At 35.9% G+C, this 21,639-nt stretch overlaps 1 protein-coding gene across 4 annotated transcripts in view; it reads right to left on the bottom strand.

The window, feature by feature from the left end:
- Nucleotides 1–21,639, bottom strand: part of CCDC171 (coiled-coil domain containing 171) — a 413,214-nt gene that overhangs the window by 13,145 nt on the left and 378,430 nt on the right. The window contains exon 26 of one of the 4 annotated variants that reach the window (XR_004443489.1): nt 11,032–11,115. The exons of the other annotated variants lie outside the window; for them this stretch is intronic. The gene's annotated coding sequence lies outside the window, so the exon portion shown is untranslated. The remainder of the gene's footprint in view (nt 1–11,031; nt 11,116–21,639) is intronic. 4 annotated transcript variants of the gene reach the window in all.

Below are 21,639 nucleotides of genomic sequence, written 5' to 3'. Positions count from 1 at the left end.
GCTATGTTTAGTACCACAAACCATGTGATTTCAGCATATTAATTTGGTCTGTGACACCTTCTGTTATGACCTCTTGGATAACTTGACTGGTAGTCTTCTTGGACACTACCATTGCATTAAGGTAATTTCTCATAAAACAGCTTTGCTCTCCCGTACTAATCAAAATGCTTATCCTGAAGCATGCCCTGCTTTCTCCTGTCTTGGAGCCACTTTTGCATGCTGCCCTTTTTATTTAGAAGGAGGCTCCTTCATCAGGTTAACTCCTACTGTTTGTCAAAGCTTACCTCAGGTATCACCTTTACCCCAAACTTTCCCTGGCCTCTGTCACCTTGTGTAATATAATATAATAATATAATATAATATAACATAATATGATACGATATAATACCTCACCTCTGTGTTATTATAACACCCCATACACACTTTTATAATAGCACAGTATCACAGTCTTATGTTTGCTTAGACCTGCACTATTCAATATGGTAGCCACATGTAGCTATTTAATTTACATTAATTAAAATTTAATATAAAATTAAATTAAACATTAAAGTTTAGTTCCTCAGTCACACTAACTACATTCCAAGTGCCCCAAAGCCATATTTCTATCATCACAGTAAGTTCTAATGAATAGTGCTGGCTTAGAGTGTTCATTCCTTGAAGCCACAGGCTATTTTGCTTGCTGTTTCTGTATTACCAGTGGCCTGCACAGTGACAAGTACAGAGCAAGTACTCTATATACCTGCCTGTTGAGGAATGAATGAACGAATGGATGAGTGAGTTAATGGACGTATTCTAGTCCATATTCTAAAGAAAGTGAATAGGGTACCTTTTAATGTTAAACTCCTCTTTCTGCAAATATTTTTATTTCATAGAGTTTAACTTCATTTTCTTTCATTTCAACTTTCTTCAATTCCTCCTTTGGAAGTGTCTCAAGCTTCAGAAGGGAACTTACTGTTCTTTTCAATGCTAATCTATACTGACCTTCTGGTGGCTATAATTATTGCATTTTACCTTAGGCCACTGAGAGAAAGAAAGAAAGAAGCCTGTGACAACAGATAAGAGGAAAGTTATCTTGGCCAGTGCCCATTCTCAGGACATTCAGACAGGAATCCTAGCTCCCTAAAGTTTGATTTTCTATATCGGGGAAAATGCATTGCTTATTCCACTGCTTTAATTGTCAATTTTCATGCTCTCTTGAGAAAAAGATTCTATTATAAGCTAAATTTTTAGGAAATCTAATTGTTTGATGTAAACCTTCAAAGTTTCCTTTGAGTTGAATGTCTATCTCCTTGGGCAGAAAAGGGGAAAAGAGGGAATTTACATTCACTTTGCTAAACATTAGCATCTTTTGTTCAATCATTTGAATGCAGGACAGTTGGGGGAAACAGCTTAGAGAACAAGAGTTGACACATACAGTGTAAAATCTTTTAAGGTGCTTGGATTCAATGAGGGAGAAAGTGAGACGGAACCATATTTCAGCTTCCTAACTGTGTTCCAGTCTGCATGAACTTTGTGACAGGTCTCTGTCTCTCAGCCACACTTGACTGGCTTTTGCTGACATTCAGCTGTCAGACAGCAACCCTTTACCAGGCCCCTAACATGCTCCACAGCTTCACCCAATTAACTTGCTTTCACTTGACACGGCAGCAAAAAGCTTCATAATAGGTGGTCAAGGTGCATGGTGTCTGCCTGCCCTCGAACTGCTCACACACAGCAAGATGTTTAACGACTTTTCTTCTTGCCTGCATGCTCAGAACTAGTATGACTACAGTTTAGTCATTCCATATATTGAATTGGACAGGAATCTAGGAAATATTATAGTGATACATTAAGCTGCTCAAAAAAAAAAAGACTTCTAGATGACTAAAGTTAAATTTCAAGTCAGTTCTTTCGGCCCTACTAAAAGAAAGATTTGATTTTTAGATTACCAAAATTTAATATTAACTATAAATTTATAGTTAATTTTTCCATTATATCATTAATAACAATATTGTATAAAGGCTACCTGGCATTAAAAAAGAATATCTGACAAGTAAAAGTGCAAAGGTCTAGGCACATTCAAAAGTATGGAATTTAGCCTCTACTCATAAACATGCACTTATGGACAAACTCAACAATAATTATTCTGTAAATTTTTGTCATGTTACTGAGGCTTTCAGATGAAATACATTGTACTTGAATACATGTTCAGCTAAGAAATAAAATTTTAATACTTTTTTGGAAAATTAAGTATTTTGCACATTTTTTTCTCACCTCCCAATATGTTCAGAGCTAAGCATATAATCAGTTTTCATTTATTAGCACTCTGAAAATTTGAGTTATTTTAAAAATCAATGTTATATAAAGAAAAGGAAAAGTAATATAAACTATGCTTCCTTCAGAAACCTACATTTTTAAAGTTGTGTGATAAAGAGGCCACAAAACGTTAAAGATAGGGCTCTTTGTTACTGACATCCAAATGCAGATCCTTATAGTTACTAAGGCAGAATTATGATTTCAATTCCAAGTATCCTATCAGTAATCACAGCTGAAAAACTAATTACAAGATGGGGAATCCTAGCCTCCATCATCATAAACTAATCCCAGCAGATATTTACCACTATTTCACACTAGGCAAAGCACAGTTTGACCATAACTTACCATTCTATGAATCTGAGAAGATGCTCCAAGCTTTCAAAGTCAGGTCTCCAAGTAGGAGTGCTTTCATGACATGCCTTCAAATTTCAGAAAACCTTTCTTTACGTAAACGCACGTTTGTTATATTGAACACTGCTCACTTCTTACCAGAAGTTCAAGGAAGGAAGAGATCTTGAATGAATGACTAAGTAATTAGGAAATTGCACTGCATCAATTTTATTCGTGAAGTCCAGCCACAGTTTTCATCTAAATCTATCTAGAATCGAACCTTTTCTATCTCCACTGTTACTGTCCTCACACAGATAATTCTCACTTTTCACTTGCACTACTTTAATGTTGCTTATTATAATTTGCTGTAAGTATACACACACATATATACTTATACATATATGTCTATTTCCTCACTAAAGCTATAGGTCCCTGATAGAAAGCACCTTATCACATCTTATTAAAAATGTAATATAATATAGTGTTTAAGAGTAAGGATTTGAGAGGATTCTGGAAAGATGGCAGAGTAGTAGGCACCAGGAACCACCTAGACAACAATTGCACTGGCAGAATCTGTCTGATGAAAGTATTTTGGAATTCTGGAGTCTATTGAAGGCCTGCAACTTCCAGGGGAAGGCTTGGACAGTAAATTGTGATTAATTTCAGTCAATTTTAGCTCTTAGCACAGAGGCAGCTATCCATCTCCCACTTCCGGCCCCATGACAGACACATGTGCAAATGTTCTTGGAACAGCTTGCATATAACTTGCAGGAGCCGGGGTAGGCAAAAAGAACCTTGTTCTCCAAATATCAGGATCTGTGCTCTGATTATTGCTTCTGATCACAGAGGTACCAAAAGGCGGGTGACCATTATTGTTGCACCTCCCCACACTGCACCTCCCCCTCAGCTGAAGTGACATCCAGGGAATTTAAAAGGCCAGCATCCTTTCTTCCCTCCTCTTCATCTTTCTCTTTCCCCCCCATTGGGTCCAGACATTAAGGACTAAGATTTAAAAGCAACTACATACATAAGGAAAATTAGAAAGTGACCACACAAGCCGAGGGAAAGGTGCAGATCCAGAAAAGACCTGAGAAGATCGTAAGTTTACATCTCAGGCCGATCCCTGACACACAGATAGCTACAGCAATTAAAAAAAAAATCAGAAAACCCTAGGGAAGGGAGAAAATCTGATTTCCAGAGTTGCTACATTATTATATTCAAATGTTCAGTTTTCAACAACAGTAAAAAAAATCACAAAGCATACTGAGAAACCAGAAAATATGGCTCATTCAAAGGAAAATAATAAATCAATAGAAACTATCCCTGAAGAAGATTTGATGGCAGGTGTCTGAGACAAAGACATTACAACAACTGTCTTACAGATGCTCAGAGAACTAAAGAAAGATGTGAAGAAAATCAAGAAAACATTATCTGAACAAAATGGAAATATCAATAAAGAGATAGAAAATCTAGAAAGAAACAAACAACAACAAAAGCAGAAATTCTGGAGCTGAAAATTAACATAACTGAAATGAAAAATTCAATACAGTGATTCAAAAGCAAATCTGAGCAGGAAAAAAAATCAACAAGCATGAAGACAGGACCACAGAAATTACTGTGAGGCTGAGAAACAGAAAGAAAAAGGATTGAAGGAAAGTGAACAGAGTCTAAGGGACCTGTGGGATAACAACAAGCAGAGCAACATATGCATTACGGAGATCTAGAATGAAAAGAATGTACTTAAACATCAATAACAGAAGCAAAACTGGAAAGTTCACAAAATTGTGGAATTTAAACAACACACTCTTAAATAACCAATGGTCCAAAGAAGAAATCATGAGGAAAACTGGAAAACAGAAATGAATGAAAATGAAAACACAACATATCAAAACTTATGAGATGCAGTAGAAGCAGTGCTGGGGGGAAATTTATAGCTACAAATGCTTACATTAATAAACAAGAAAGATCTCAAATCAACAACCTAACTTTACTACTTAAGAAACTAGAAAATAAAAAACTAAACTGAAACCTAGCAGAAGGAAGGGGGAAAAAGATTACAGGAGAGATAAACAAAATAAAGACTCTAAAAACAGAAAGAAAGATTGGGAGGCCAAGGTGGGTGGATCACGAGGTCAGGAGATCGAGACCATCCTGGCTAACATGGTGAAACCCCATCTCTACTAAAAATGGAAAAAATTAGCCGGGCATGGTGGCGGGGCCTGTAGTCCCAGCTACTCAGCAGGCTGAGGCAGGAGAATGGCGTGAACCCAGGAGGCGGAGCTTGCAGTGAGCTGAGATCATGCCACTGCACTCCAGCCTGGGCAACAGAGCAGACTCCATCTCAAAAAAAAACAAAGAAAGAAAGAAAGAAAGAGAAGAAATCAATGAAACCAAAAGTTGGTTCTTTGAAAAGATCAACAAAACTGACAAACTTTTAGCTAGATAGGCAAGAAAAAAAGAAACTCAAATTACTAACATCAAAAGACAAAGTGGGGATATTAGTACCAGTTCCACAGAGGGGAAAGGGGGATTGTAAGACAGTACTATGAACAACCGTACCGACAAATTGAACACCCTCAACGAAATAAACAATTTCCTAGAAACATAAAACCTACCAGGACTAACTAACAAATTAGAAAAAAATAAAGTAAAAGGAAAAGATCTATAACTAGTAAACAGATTGACTCAGTAATCAAAAACCTTTCAACAAGAAAAGCCTAGGACCAAATGGCTTCACTGATTAATTCTACCAAACATTTAAAGAAGAATTAACATTAGTCCTCCTCAAACTCTTCCAAATAATTGAAGAGAAGGGAACACTTCCAAATAAATTTTATGAGGCCAGCATTATCCTGTTACTAAAGCCATACAAATATATCATAAGAAAAGAAAACTATAGGTCAATATCCCCAATGAATATATATCCAAAAATCCTCAACAAAGTACGATCAACTGAATTCAACAGCACAATAAAATGACCAAACACCAAAACTAAGTGGGTTTACCCTGGGATGCAAGGAGAGCTCAACATACAAAAACCAATTTATGTGATACACCACATTAACAGAATGAAGGCTAAAAATCACATGATCATAGATGCATAAAAGCATTTGATTAAGTTTAATACCATTTCCTGATTTAAAACTCTCAACAAACTAGGAATAGAAGGAAATTACCCTAACACAATAAAGGACATATATATGAAAGGCCCAAAGCAAATATCTTACTCAATGGTGAAAGAATGAAGGCTTTCTCTTTAAGATCAGGAACAAGGCAAACCTAACTCCTTTCACCACTTGTATTCAACATAGTACTAGAAGTCCTAGCAAAAGAAATTATGCAAGAACAAGAAAAGGCATTCAAATTGGAAAATAAGTGAAATTATCTTTCTTTGCAGATGATATGCTCATGTAGAAAACCCTAAAGATTCCACACCAAATACTATAAGAATGAATAAATGAATTCAGCAAAGTAGGAGGCCAGAAAGTCAACACACAAAAATCAGTTGCATTTCCATACCCTAACAATAAACGATACAAAAAGAAAATTACAAAAACAGTTCCATTTAAATAACATCAAAAAGAATAAAATACCTAGGCATTAAATAACAAAGGAGGTGAAAACATTTGTATAATGGATACTACAAAACATTGCTGAAAGACATTAAAAACATGAAGAAAGGGAAACATATCCCATGTTAATGGATTAGGAGACTTAATAATTTTTAAGATGTCAATACCACCCAAGGCAATCTACAGAGTAGATGCAATCCCTATCAAAATCCCAATGAAATTCTTTGCAGAAATAGAAAAACCTGGCCAGGCACGGTGGCTCATGCCTATAATCCCAGCACTTTGGGAGGCCAAGGCAGGTGGATTACCTAGGTCAGGAGTTCAAGATCAGCCTGACCAACATGGAGAAACCCCGTCCCTACTAAATACAAAATTAGCTGGGCTTGGTGGCACATGCCTGTAATCCTAGCTACTTGGGAGGCTGAGGCAGGAGAATAGCTTGAACCCAGTAGATGGAGATTATGGTGAGCTGAGATTGCACCATTGCACTCCAGCCTGGGCAACAGAGCGAGACTCTGTCTCGGAAAAAAAAAAAAAAAAAGCAAAATCCATCCCAAAACTCATATATAATCTCCAGGGACTGGAAACACCCAAAACAATATTGAAAAAAGAAGAACAAAGTTGGAGGACTCACTCGTCGTGATTTCAAAACTTACTACTAAGCTACAGTATTCAAAACAGCGTGTACTGGCATAAAGACAGATATAGAGACCAATAGAACAGAATAGAGAGCTCAGAAGTAAAGCATCAGATAAGGGCCAAATGAGTTTTGACAGGATGTCAACACCATTTAATGGGTAAAAAAAAGTCTTTTCAACAAACAGTGCTAGGAGCACGGGATGTCCACATGCAAAAGAATGAAGTTGAAGAACTTCATTAAAGAAAGAATGAAGAACACTATGTACACAAATTAAACCAAAATGGATCAAGGACCTAATGTAAGACCAAAAATTATAAAACTTTGAGAACAAAACACAGGGTGAAAGCTTTACAACCCTGGATTTGGCAAAGATTTTTGGAATTTGACACCATAGGCACAGGCAACAAAAGAAAAAATATAGACATATTGAACTTCCTGATAATTTTAAAACTGTGTGCATCAAAGGACACTATGAACAGAGTAAAAAGGCAACCTACAGAACAGGAGAAAATATTTGCAAATCATATATCTGTTAAGGGATTGATATCCAGAATATATAGAAAACTCCTAAAACTCAATGACAACAAAATACCTGATTTAAAAAATGGGCAAAGGACTTGAATCAACATTCTCCAAAAAATATACAAACCAATAAGCACATATAAAGATGCTCAACATCACTAATCATTAGGGAAATGCAAATCAAACCTACAATGAGATACTACCTCATACCCATTAGAACAGCAAAAACAAAACAAAACAAAACAAAAAAACAAAAAAACAGATAATCACAAGTGTTGGCAGGGAGATGGAGAAATTAGGATCTTTGTTCTGTTAGTGGAAATGTAAAATAGCACAACACTGTAGAAAACAGTATGGCAGCTCCTCAAGAAATTAAAAATAGAATCACCAAATGATCCAGCAATTCTACTTCTGGGTATAACCCTGAAAGGACTGAAAGTAGGGTCTTGAAGAGATATTTGTATACCCACACTTGTAGCAACGCTATTCACAATTGCTAAAATAAGGAAGCAACCCAAGTCCATCAATGGATGAATAAATAAGCAAAATGTGGTATATACATACAATGGAATATTATTCAGCCTTACAAAAGAAATTCTGCACAGCAAAAGAAACTACCATCAGAGTGAACAGGCAACCTAGAGAATGGGAGAAACTTTTTGCAATCTACCCATCTAACAAAGGGTTAATATCCAGAATCTACAAAGAACTCAAACAAATTTACAAGAAAAAAATCAAACAACCCCATCAAAAAGTGGGTAAAGGATATGAACAGACACTTCTCAAAAGAAGACATTTATGCAGCCAACAGACACATGAAAAGATGCTCATCATCACTGGCCATTAGAGAAATGCAAAACAAAACCACAATGAGATACCATCTCACACCAGTTAGAACGGCAATCATTAAAAAGTCAGGAAACAACAGGTGCTGGAGAGGATGTGGAGAAATAGGAACACTTCTACACTATTGGTGGGACTGTAAACTAGTTCAACCATTGTGGAAGACAGTGTGGCAATTCCTCAAGGATCTAGAACTAGAAATACCATTTGACCCAGCCATCCCATTATTGGGGATATACCCAAAGGATTATAAATCATGCTACTACAAAGACACATGCACACGTATGTTTATTGCAGCACTATTCACAATAGCAAAGACTAGGAACCAACCCAAATGTCCATCAATCAAAGACTGGATTAAGAAAATATGGCACATATACACCATGGAATACTATGCAGCCATAAAAAAGGATGAGTTCGTGTCCTTTGTAGGGACATGGATGAAGCTGGGAACCATCATTCTGAGCAAACTATCGCAAGGAACAGAAAACCAAACACCACATGTTCTCACTCATACGACTCATACGTGGGAATTGAACAATGAGAACAGTTGGACACAGGAAGGGAAACATCACACACCAGGGCCTGTCGTGGGGTGGGGGGAGGGGGGAGGGATAGCATTACGAGATATACCTAATGTAAACGACGCGTTAATGCGTGCAAGACACCAACATGGCACATGGATATGTATGTAACAAACCTGCGCATTGTGCACATGTACCCTAGAACTTAAAGTATAATAATAAAAAAAGAAAGAAGTGCTGACATATGCTAGCTACCATGCTACAACATGTATGAACCTTGAGGACACTATGCTAAGTGAAATAGGCCAGTCACAAAAAGACAAATACTGTAGAATCCTACTTACGTGAAATACTTAGTCAAAATAATAGAGAAAAAATAGAATGGTGATTGCCAGGATCTAGGGAGATGGGGGAAATGGGAAATTACTGTTTAATGGGTATACAAAGTAGGGTGTTTTTAAAGTGTATTAAGTGATGTCATAACATAAGCTTTTATCCATAAATTCCACAAACACCCTATAAGTTTTTAATGTCTATGAATGTTAAGGTCTCAGAATTTCTAATGCAACTATAATTTTCTAATAAATATATACAGAAAGGGTTTATAACAATGGTGACACACATCACTTGTTCTTCCATTATCCAAATTCATATTATAGGTATTTGTTACCTTTCTAAAATCCCACCACAGTTTGACTTGTTAGAATCATGTTTTTTAGTTTCTAAATGAATGTAATTTTATCATAACAGATTTTTATTGATACAATAAAACTGAGGCAGATTAAACTGCTAATTGTACAACCTAAACAACAAAACTCTGTAATTCAGGAAAAAAAAGTGTTTATATATAAAAGTGCTATCTCTCCGTGTCATCAATAAGTCAAGCATTTAACAACATATCTTGAAACCTAACTAAATAACATTTACTTAGGCAGAGGTACAAAAATGCCCATCAAAAGGCACTCTAATTCAAAGCTATAAGAGTTCTAACCCAACTACAATGCTCTGCCTAGAATAAAGGCGTTACTTTGTGGCCTTGGTAGTTCCCTCCTACTTTGAAAACAAGTAAAAATTATATCTATCCTCAACTTATTATAACATAAAGGAAATGGCATTAACAATAACAACAGGAACCTTACAGGCATCCTTTCATTTAAACCTGCATGCCTAGCTACTATGAATGGGCTCTTGAGCCGGACTGCCTGTGTTCAAATATTTGCTTCAATACCTAATAAGCAATATGGTATAATAAGAGTTCATAAAAATAATATATCCCAATAAGGGTGTTGTAAATACTGAATACATTAACACATTTAAAGCCCTGACAATGTCTCACACATGGAAAGTATTGGATAAATGTTAGCTAATCCTTCTCCTCCTCCCCATCCTTTCCTTTTACAGCACTTTAGCAACCCTCTGGCTCAAAAACTATATATCCACAAGTCCTCTTCTGTTTCATGTTCGTAGATTACGCCTTTACCTGAAAGATACTTTCCAGTGGTCACAAGAGGGTTTCAATAATTAGGTGTAGATGACTTACGCCAAAAAGAAAAACAATAGCCACAGTGGTTTACAAAAAGCCAGCAGTCGGTCGGGCGCGGTGGCTCAAATACCAGCACTTTGGGAGGCCAAGGCGGGTGGATCACAAGGTCAGGAGATCGAGACCATCCTGACTAACACGGTAAAACCCCATCTCTACTAAAAATACAAAAAAAAAATTAGCCGGGCGTGGTGGCGGGTGCCTGTAGTCCCAGCTACTCGGGAGGTTGAGGCAGGAGAATGGCGTGAATCCGGGAGGCGGAGCTTGCAGTGAGCTGAGATCCCGCCACTGCACTCCAGCCTGGGCGACAAAGCAAGACTCCATCTCAAAAAAAAAAAAAAAAAAAAGCCAGAAGTCTCAGCTCTTTGGTTTAATAACTAGATGACGCAGAGAAAATCCCCCAACTTTTCTGAATCTTACAAATATCACATTTATCACAAAAAAACTGTAAGGGTATGTACATGGGTATATTTTTAAAATTGTAAAGAACTGTAGAAAGAAATAAAAACGTCAACATTACTGCAAAAGAAAAAACAACATGTAGTTTAAGCTTACTCTCTTATAGGCTAGTGGCATCCTGTTTCTGTTCACATAGTTCTCCCTGCCTAGAATTCCTTGTTCAAACCCTATCATTCCTTCAAAATCAAGCACAAATACAACTTCTTAAAAATATTCCCTAACCATCTCATTTCAAATAAATTTATCTTTTCAAACCCCATGAGCATTTATCACTTTATTGCACTATAAGAGTCTGTCCTGACTCACCAACTGATTATAAGTTCCATCAAATCAGCAACTCTGCATTATGCCTTTTTGTATTCAATCCATGTGCAGATACAACTATCTTGCCTGCATAAAAGATGGGAAGAGAAAGAGCTCTAAAAGATTTTAGAATTCTTCAAAAGGGAAGATAATTTATTGATTGATTCAACAAACCTTCACTGGGCACTTAACAATGAGTCATATACAGTGTGGGTGCTGCTAAGGCTACAAGGTCGAATAATACACGGTATCTGACTTCCAGACCCCAAGCTTTGCAAAATCAAAAATATACTTAGACCTGCATCTGGTTCTAAATATACAAGTATTAATTACTCACTATTATATATTATATGTTTAATTGTTAAATTATTTCATATGAATAACCCAGTCTTTTTAAACATGTAATATTCCTACCATTTGCAGAAATAAAAGCAAGCAGAATTTCTTATCATCCTCTGTCTAATGTACCCTATATGTATCTCATAAGTTCTAAATCATAAATAGGTGTTTTTTTTCTGGCACTGATCTAAGAAAAAGTCTTTTGACATTTCCTTTTAAATATCTCTGCTCTTCTCATCCTTAAACTGATGAAAATACCAAACTGCCACCATGCCAACTAGGATCACTGAATTAAATATATCAGTGACAATAAAGACAAAGCTGTTAGAGAAACACACATGTAATATAGAACCATTCTTATGTTGCCATGAGCTTGATATGAAACACAAAATCTTCAGAGGGAAAAGTAACATCAAATAAAGCTGACAAGACAGCCAGCAGTTTAACTCAGGACCCATCTCCTTAAACAGCTTGGTTTGGGTTCAGCAGTTAAAGCTCAGAGTTCAGAGATATTCTCAGGTGGGATGACATTTTTACCACCTGCCTCCTGAATTGCTTTGTTTCTTTTTCTTTTTCTTTTTTTAACTTACCATTCTACGTTGCTATTAATGTTGTAGGAGAGTTTGATCATAGTTTAAAATTTCTATAATATCCTGTATCTTTTTCTATATTTCTTCTGGGAAAGCACAATAATTCAGTATTTTCTTCTCAAGGATATGGAATGTCAACACAGAAGGACGATTGGTTGCAGAAATTATGATTCCTACTGAACTCAAAAACATATCCCAAAGCACTCTCTTGACCTGAACTTAGAACTTAAAAGAATATTTCTTCCATTCTTTGCATTACTTTTAAGGGCTACAGATTGTTTACTAGTATATTCCTCACCATTATCACTTATTTATTGTACTACAATAGTATGCTAGGCACTGAATAAGGTAAAAACAAAGACACAATTCCTGATCTCAGGTGAACAATTCAAATACAACCACACAACAGCAATTTGTCTCTTTTCCTTTCTCCTTCCCTTAAGAAAGGGGTGGGGAGACCACAGAAACATGACATTTTCAATAATAATCTGACATACCAGATGACCTTATTAATAAAGAAATTCTGGATCCATAGAGACAGAACACCAATTACAGCCATTGCTTTTTGGTATCTGAACTTCCAAATAGGCTTATGAACTTTAACTTGAGCCACATAATTTGGAATTTCTAATGGAATTTTCAGCAAACTATTCCTTATCTACCAGTGTTAGGTATTGTGTTGACATCTAGGAATAGGGCAATCTCCTACTCACATAGCACTTCTAGAATAGGATTAGTCAACTAAAAATCAATTGTAATATGATACAATTAATGTCATAATTATACAACAGGATGTTTGGGGGAGAGACTTGGGATTAAAAATTTGGGAAAAAATCAAGTAGGTGAGAAGTTGAAAATACTATTCCAAGCAACAAATCAGCATATATATAAAGGCTCATGGGGGAGAGCGTGGTATATTTAAAAAGAAAAAGAATTCAAATGTGGCTGAACATGTTAAAAAGCAATGTGGTCAATGTGTGTTTTTTTAAATAATAAGAGGTGAATTTAAGTAAAAACAAACTAATTTAAAAAACAAATTAATAGCTCAGTAACCCTTTTAGCTGGTAACCTTATATTAGTTCTTTGCATTTTATGCTTAAAAATGAATTGTCTTCTTTTATATAATATTGTGTATGTTGTTTCTAAATGGCTAGTTAAAAGGGTTTCAGACTGCTACTGTCTAGCACTTTTTTCAAGTTATATATTGTAGCACTTGATTTTCTTTCTTGTTTTTAATTATATTTTAAGTTCTAGGGTACATGGGCACAATGCACAGGTTTGTTACATACGTATACATGTGCCATGTTGGTGTGCTGCACCCATTAACTCGTCATTTACATTAGGTATTTCTCCTAATGCCCCCTCCCCCAACCCCACGACAGGCCCTGGTGTGTGATGTTCCCCTTCCTGTGTCCAAGTGATCTCATTGTTCAATTCCCACCTATGAGTGAGAACATGCGGTGTTTGGTTTTCTGTTCCTTGATATAGTTTGCTCAGAATGATGGTTCCCAGCTTCATCCATGTCCCTACAAAGGACACGAACTCGTCCTTTTTTATGGCTGCATAGTATTCCATGGTGTATATGTGCCACATTTTCTTAATCCAGTCTATCATTGATGGACATTTGGGTTGATTCCAAGTCTTTGCTATTGTGAAGAGTGTAGCACTTGATTTTCAATAAATGTACAGCCAATCTGAATAAAGTTATCACAATTCTCTCTTCTTAACACTGGCTTTGAAACATTAAAAATATCAAGCGTTGGTAAAAGAATTTTGATCCGATGAATGGAACTTGTGGATCTGTTGAAGACTGAGGTAAATTACCCTAATTATCTTTTTTAAGGTTCCTTATTATCACTGAATTTCAAACTCAGTGTTTTTTTTAATGTTTCCTATCTATCCAATGGTATATTATGGGTGCAAATTAAATGTGAATAAGAATGAAAACAAGTTTAAACTGTGAAAATGGTTAAAATCACAATGGTGTCCAGAAGTGTTAAACAAAGTAATAAGTTAACCAAGTATTGAATCACTACTGGTGAGCTCCATTAAGCAATACACGAACTTTTCTATGCATTCCGGACTGCTAAATATTCAGTTTCAAAGGTTAAAATCTTTAAATATTTAAATACTCATTTTGTTTGTTATTCTAAAAAATAGAAACTCAAACATATGCTATTACTGCTGTTAATGATCTGAATCCTCTGGAATAGCCTGCTGGCTGGATGAGGTAACATTTAGGTGGCACAAGGCCCTGAGAGGGACATTTTTTTTTTTTTTTTTTGAGACGGAGTCTCGCTCTGTCGCCCAGGCTGGAGTGCAGTGGCCGGATCTCAGCTCACTGCAAGCTCCGCCTCCCGGGTTTATGCCATTCTCTCGCCTCAGCCTCCCGAGTAGCTGGGACTACAGGCGCCCGCCACATCGCCCGGCTAATTTTTTGTATTTTTTTAGTAGAGACCCGTCTCTTTCACCGTGTTAGCCAGGATGGTCTCGATCTCCTGACCTCGTGATCCACCCGTCTCGGCCTCCCAAAGTACTGGGATTACAGGCTTGAGCCACCGCGCCCGGCCGAGAGGGACATTTTTAAGTGGCATGGAAGGTTATGACAGAAACAATAATGAAGTGAATGAGAAAACACTTGTTTAGTACTAGAAGGCACCTTAGAGATTATCTAGTCCAATCTCCTCCTTTTACAGTCGTGGGAACTGCCAGAGAGGTTAATCACCCAAGGTCATATAGCTAATGTTGGCAGTACGAAGGTTAACTTCTTAACTTTATGTTTGTTTTGTTTTGTAGAGATAGGGTCTCACTAGGTTGCCCAGGTTCGTCTTGAACTCCTAGGCTCGAGCAATTCTCCTGATCTTTCTGAGTAGCTGGGAATAGACTCAAGTTCTTAGCTCTTGACTCCACAGTCCAGTTTGCTTTCCACCACACAAAATTAAGAGCATATTCCTTCAATTTCTCTGTACCTCAAAAACAAAGGGTAGAAATAGTGAGGAGATAAAGCTATAGTAACAGTGACTATGTATAAATTGTGGTGAGAGAGATGGAGAGAGAAAATTAGTGAGATGTTTGATAGATTACTACCTTTTTACATCGTTGTTGGTTCCCACATTTGCTCTGCAAGTTTGACTTTGCAAAGGGACCGAACCCTTATTCACATTAAGAAATTACTGTGTATATCCTTCCTTATGTGGGAAGCTGGGAAGTCAAGTCAGTTACCAGTGTCCTTCCTTTCCCTGGTAAATTCCCTTCAATTATTGAAAAAGAGAAATGACCTTAACTGACTTGCAGCTTAATTAGATAAGATTCTGAGTTCTACAAGTATATCAAATACTATGAATGGGAAATCCATGCTTCAGTATATTATTAAGAAAAAAGTCTTTAAGGCCGGGTGTGGTGGCTCACACCTGTAATCCCAGCACTTAGTAAGGCTGAGGCAGGCAGATCATGAGGTCAGGAGTTTGAGATCAGCCTGGCTAACATAGTGAAACCCCATCTCTACTAAAAATACAAAAATTAGCCAGGCATGGTGGCAAGTGCCTGTAGTCCCAGCTACTTGGGAGGCTGAGGCAGGAGAATCGCTTGAACCTGGGAGGCAGAGGTTGCAGTGAGCCAAGACTGTGCCACTCACTCCAGCCTGGGCAACAGAGTGAAACTCCCCCAAGGAAAAAAAAAAAAAAGGCTTTACTCATTAAGTTTATAAAGGTCAAATACGAAATACAGACTGTAAAACATATACTTACATATATTTTTATTATTTCAAAGATAATTTACACTTTTAGCAAAATTATGTGTATTGCTTTTCTCCCGTAAACAAATGGTATAAAGTTGTATGGCATTAATAATCAAGATCTGTACCAAGTGGTGCCAAAAAAAGTATACGCATTGAGTAAAGTAAACGTATTTTTGTTGGAAGAAACAAAAACAAGTATTAAATTTTCAGGCTTTCAGTCATGAAACAAAATAATTTTACAAAGTGTAGAAGTTATCATGAAATTATCCTTCCTTTTTCATTATTTTTTGCCTTGAGTATGTAATTGATACTTTATGACATACTAAACTACTTTCTTAACAGATCAGTTGTTGCGGGGTGTCTCCAATAACTACTTATTTAACAGATCAGTTATTCCAGGATGGACTAGAGCTTCCAAAATTTTAAGTAGCAGAATGCATTTATTACATGAAATCTTATTCCAAAATTTAATTTCTAAATTACATAAAAGTAAAGTCACTCTGCTTGGGGAAGTGGTGGGAGTAAAAATTCTTTTCTCTAGGCTTCCCCCACTCCCAGCCTGAGGGATCCATATGAGATAGAGATAAACAAGACTGTGAGATTTACTTAATGGCTGCTTCTAATAAATAACTACTCTATACTTTTTCATCCATTTTTGTTATTGAAATGGTGACCAATTTAAACTCTTTTGAATCACTGCTAAGAAGAATTATATATACCTGATGTCCTTTATTAGCAGTGCCATTAAAAAAAAAAACTATGTGAACTTATAAAAATTGAATTGTTTCAATAATCTGACTTCAAATATTCTGCAGGATTTTCTTTTCTTTTTTTTCCATCTGTGTGAGATAAATACCATATTTCTACAACTGGAGAATTCTGTATGAAAATAATTATGAATCAGAATATATAAGTACATGAACTAAGATATTAAAAAGTGATTACTCCATAGCCAAAATAGTATAATACCATGAAATAGTGAGAATATTTATATCTATATGGATATTATCTATTTGGATACAGTAGAGAGATATAAATAGGTGTAGATATAATTCTTCAAAACTCCTTCTTGGGCCATTTTCTTTTCTCAAAAAAAAGGTTATATTATCAAGAAGAGGCAAAACCAGCTAGGGTGTACATAATTATAATCATAAGAATCTATAATCTATAATATATTATTTAATAAAAGATCATTAAAAATTAAGTCATAAGCCACCACAAAATGATATATCCAGGCAATCATTTTATCATGAAAAAATTAAGTAAAGTCTATTGTGTATACAATCCATATGGCATTTTTTTCAAACAAATTCATATTTTTAGTTAGAACTCATCAAAAATAAAGTGGTAGAGACTAGAAAAATAAAGTCCTGTAACCTTAGTTGGCCCTTTACATTCTGGAAGGGTATCTTTCCAATTGGTGTCAGGCAAACATTGAGAACAAAAGAATATCCAAAAGAATAAGCTGAATTCAGATTCTATCAAAGTATGCCCTAAGCCAAAGTTCTGGGAAAGACAGCTATTTCTTCCCAATTTCTCAGCTAACATAGAATCTTAAGAACAAACGCAATATATCCAAACTTCAAACCAGTCTAACATGGAAGGATGTACACTTTCAATTCTCTGTGCATAAAGTAACTTCAAAACGAAAGAGAAAGACCCTTTTGTTCTAGGTAAAAGGCCTTAACCACAGACCCAGTGAATTTGTCAGTCTTTATATACAGTCGTTTTTTAAAAGAAAAAAAAATTAGGGTTTTTTTCATAGAAAACTGTAAAACTTTTATTTAAGCTTAAATGCACTTCTCTACTAATAGTGTATACACAGAGTAAGGCACACTCCATGTAAACTTGGTCATTCTTAATTTTTCCCCACTATTTCATAACCTGGAATTGATTTTCAAAAAGAAAATCTATTTCCATCTTTAGTTTAGAGCATGGGTTTTGGACACACACATAGGGGTTCCAATCTAGACCCAAACAGCATGATATTGAGCAAATTACATATTCTCTCTGGGACTGAGTTACCTCATCTGCAATATGAGGAAATAACATTTCCCTCATAAGACTAATTAAATAATAGATGAGGTAGATAATGGGTGTAAAGTGTCTCTTCAGTATCTGGCAATTAGGTGTTACTGATATTATTTAGATTGGGGGATTATCAATTTGTTCTCTATTTTGAATCAGTTGCTCATCTTTCTCTTTCAAGACATACATACTGTATTACCAACCCATCTTTTCACCCATCCATTCCTTACAATTAATTATCTATGTATTAACTCTTAACTCAACTTGGACAAAAGCTTCCTTGTGCATACATGATTCAGAGTGAGGGAGTTAAATACTCAATGAGTTTATCCAGTAGAAAAAGATGTGCCTTGACCACCCACATCACTGTAGTTAATGTCTTGGGTGTGGGAGATTTCATTTTAAAGAAATCATTTAGCTCTCTCTCTTAGGTATTCAGCTTGGCATAAATTCTGCATTTTCAAACAAAACTTTATTCCAAAATTATAATGAGAATTATGACTCTTTATGTTTGTTGTTCAACTCCCCAGTGTGCTTTTTAGTAATGTCTTTTAAAATAATGTCCACTTAAAAACTGCTGACAAAAATTATTCATAGTATATAAGGGGAATTTTAGACATCGAAAATACAATGGAATTGGAACTACTTACAATATATAGTTATCATATTTATACCAGTGACAATTGTATAGAAAATTCTAAAGCATTGGAATCATCTAATTATTACAACTTTTACTTCCCTGGAAGGTGTAAATACATGCGTCTAATAAGCTTTCTCACTATGAAAAAATTTACTTATATTAAAATATTAAAAACTATTTAATGAGGTTCATTTCCTTCCAAAAGTAAACTGAGGTTGTGTCTGGACCAGCTTGAGGCAAAGGCAGTTTCAAACACAACATTTTTTAAACTAACCATTATTTCCCATGTTGAAAAAATTGCAATTTTATTTCCTAACAGCAAATGAAACTGTCAGGAAAATTTAGGTGTAATAAAATTGGGTGGTTAAACCAACATGCTGGATTTGAAATAAAACTGAATTAAAGGAATTAAAATTAATTCTTATGTCAGTCAACTCTTTAAAAATACGATTCAAAACTTACTGTTTTTATAAACAGCACTTCCTTGTTCTTGATAAAGTGCAAAGTTAACTATCTCTTTAATGTCCACTAATGGTGCTGCAGTTGAAATTGTGCACTGAACAATATTTTGCGTAAAATGTGTTGCTTCTGGCAATCTTTCCACCTAAATAAAAAGTTGTCAAACGGGGTGACTTTAGTGGTAAAGAGTTTTAAAATGATGGATTCAGTCCAAGGTTAGCTAATAACGGTTGACATGCCCTGGAATCTTGAGGCCTAAATCAACATTGTTTTCACAGCTGTAATTAAGCCACCTAATCAGAAGCACATTTTGACGGGACAGTTTCTGGAAGCCAGACATTACAATTTCTTATGCCTGGAGCGCAGTGGCTCATGAGAGGTCCTCATTTAATTTCAGGTTAAGGGGAGGCGGGGAGGCAGTATAATAAAAAAGACTATTTTTTTAAGCAACATACAACTGTTGAAATGGAGCAGGCCCAAGTGTTCATGCCTTGACCAGCCTTGCATCTCACCCTCCTCTCGCTCTCTGCTGAGTCCCCTCAACTCTCAAGTGGCAGCTGCACACACTGAAATGAAGGGTCTCTGCCAAGATCAACAGATGAGCTGGTCTGAACTGGCTCTCTGTGTGTTCTGATTGTAAATTGTGCTGGTGATGATTAGAGAACTCTAACACAGGATGTCAACTCTTAAAACTGTCCAGAGAAAATAATTTTTTTAAGTTCTGGAAAAAAAAATTAACTTTTTTTTGTGGCTTGGTGCATAGTGTTGTGTCTGTAACTTTCATATGATTCAAATGAATTCACCCAAATTAAGCAACTCTGTTATTAAGAAAGAAAAAAGAAAAGAAGGCAGTGGCTTGGCTTCTAGCAGGGACCTTCATCTGGGTCTGCTTATACAACAGTGCTGCAGAGCATAGTCCTCCACTGGCACACTAGTCTTGTGCTTCTACCACCTGCCAACAGTACCTATTCATGAAATGATGAGAATCTAGAATGTGAAAGTTACATCTTATCAAGTAACTATGTTGATGACTTTCAAACAGCTAAATTGCCAGCCTAAGTTGTTTTCTGCAATGTTGTTACATTCTGTAACATTTAAACTTTCAACCCCAGAGGCCATTGTAAAACTATCAATATGAAGGCACTAGTCACTGGAGTCTGATTACATTTAGTTCTGCATTTTAATTACATATGGATTCTATTAACTAAGCCTTTTGCCTTATAGGCAACATTTTAATCAAATTACTATAATTTTCAAATATGTTACAATAGTCTGATGAGTTAAAAGTTCACATTCCTAACATATTAAGTATCAAAAAATGTTGCATAAAAAAAGGAAATACTCCTTACAAATACGCTATTACATTTTTTTATTACTTTGGGGATTTATTGACTACCTAGTTACAAGTCACACTGTGAGATTTACATAACTGGTATACATTTGTAAATGGGTTACATTTACATTATATGTTGAATATAACCAAACTCAACATATAATTTTATTATAATTTTAGAAACATACTTATTCTATTGTTGAAAACTGACACAGGAACAAGACAAAACATAGTTAGAATCTTGGATTCAAAATCAGTATTTGTAATTTCAATTGAAGAATTTTAAAACTGACAGGGAATTTAGATTTCATGAAATAGCAACCCTTCATTTTATAGCCAGAAAAAGCAAGACGCAGGGGGAGAGCACAGTTTATTTCCCAAAGCTTGGAGGTGAGTCAATAGTAAGGTTTGCTCTAGAACCCAAATTTCCTCTGAGTCTCTTTCATGCTCTTTCCACTACAACATATTGCCATCCTGTGTAAGCAACAATCTACCTGCCCATCCTACACCACCCAAAAACTAAAAGAAATATTTTAATGAGGTAAAACACACATAAAATTTACTAGTTTTGCAATTTTAAAGTGTTCAATTCAATGGAATCAGGAACATTCACAACATTGTGCCACCATCACTATCATGTAGTTCCAGAACCTTTTCATCACCCCAGAATGAAATTCCACACCCATTAAGCAGTCACTCTGCATCCTCTCCTCCCACTAGCCTCTGTCAACCACTAATGTGCTTTCTTGTCTCCATGGATTTGCCTATTCTGGATAATCCATATAAAATGGAATCATACAAATGTGGCCTTTTGTGTCTGGCTTCTTTCATTTAGCATAATGATTTCACAGTGCATCTGTGTTGTAACACGTATCAGTGCTTCATTCCTTCTTATTGCTGAATTATATTATTAGTCCATGGTCTGTCTGCATGTATGGACCATGGATGAATGGGCATTTACCCATTCATCAACTGATGCACATTTGGGTTGTTTCTACCTTTTGGCTTTGTAAATAGTGCTGCTATAAACATTTGTATATAAGTATTTGTATGAATACCTGTTTTCAATTCTTTGGGGTACATATGTAGGAGAAAATGTGCTGAGTCATACAGTAACTCCAAGTTTAACTTATTGAGGAATCATTTTCCACAGTGGTTTACAACTTTATATTCCCATCAGCAATGTATAGGGGTTCCAATTTCTCTATATCCTTACAATACTTGTTATCTTCCTTTAATTATGACCATCCTAGTAGGTGTAAAGTGGTATCTCGCTGTGGTTTTGATTTGCATTTCCCTTTTTTTTCTTTTCTTTTTTTTTTTGAGACAGGGTCTCACACAGTTACCCAGGCTGGAGTGCAGTGGCATAATCACAGTTCACTGCAGCCTTGAACTCCTGGGCTCAAGCAATCATCTCACCTTGGCCTCTCGTGTAGCCAGGACTACAAGCACATGCCAACATGCCCAGCTAATCTTTTTTAGCTTT

The sequence above is a fragment of the Trachypithecus francoisi genome, unplaced genomic scaffold (assembly GCF_009764315.1).
Source record: "Trachypithecus francoisi isolate TF-2019V2 unplaced genomic scaffold, Tfra_2.0 Lachesis_group16, whole genome shotgun sequence".
NCBI classification, from domain to species: domain Eukaryota; kingdom Metazoa; phylum Chordata; class Mammalia; order Primates; family Cercopithecidae; genus Trachypithecus; species Trachypithecus francoisi.
The sequence above is the reverse complement of the archived record's forward strand: the minus strand, read 5'-3'. Positions and strand labels throughout refer to the sequence as shown.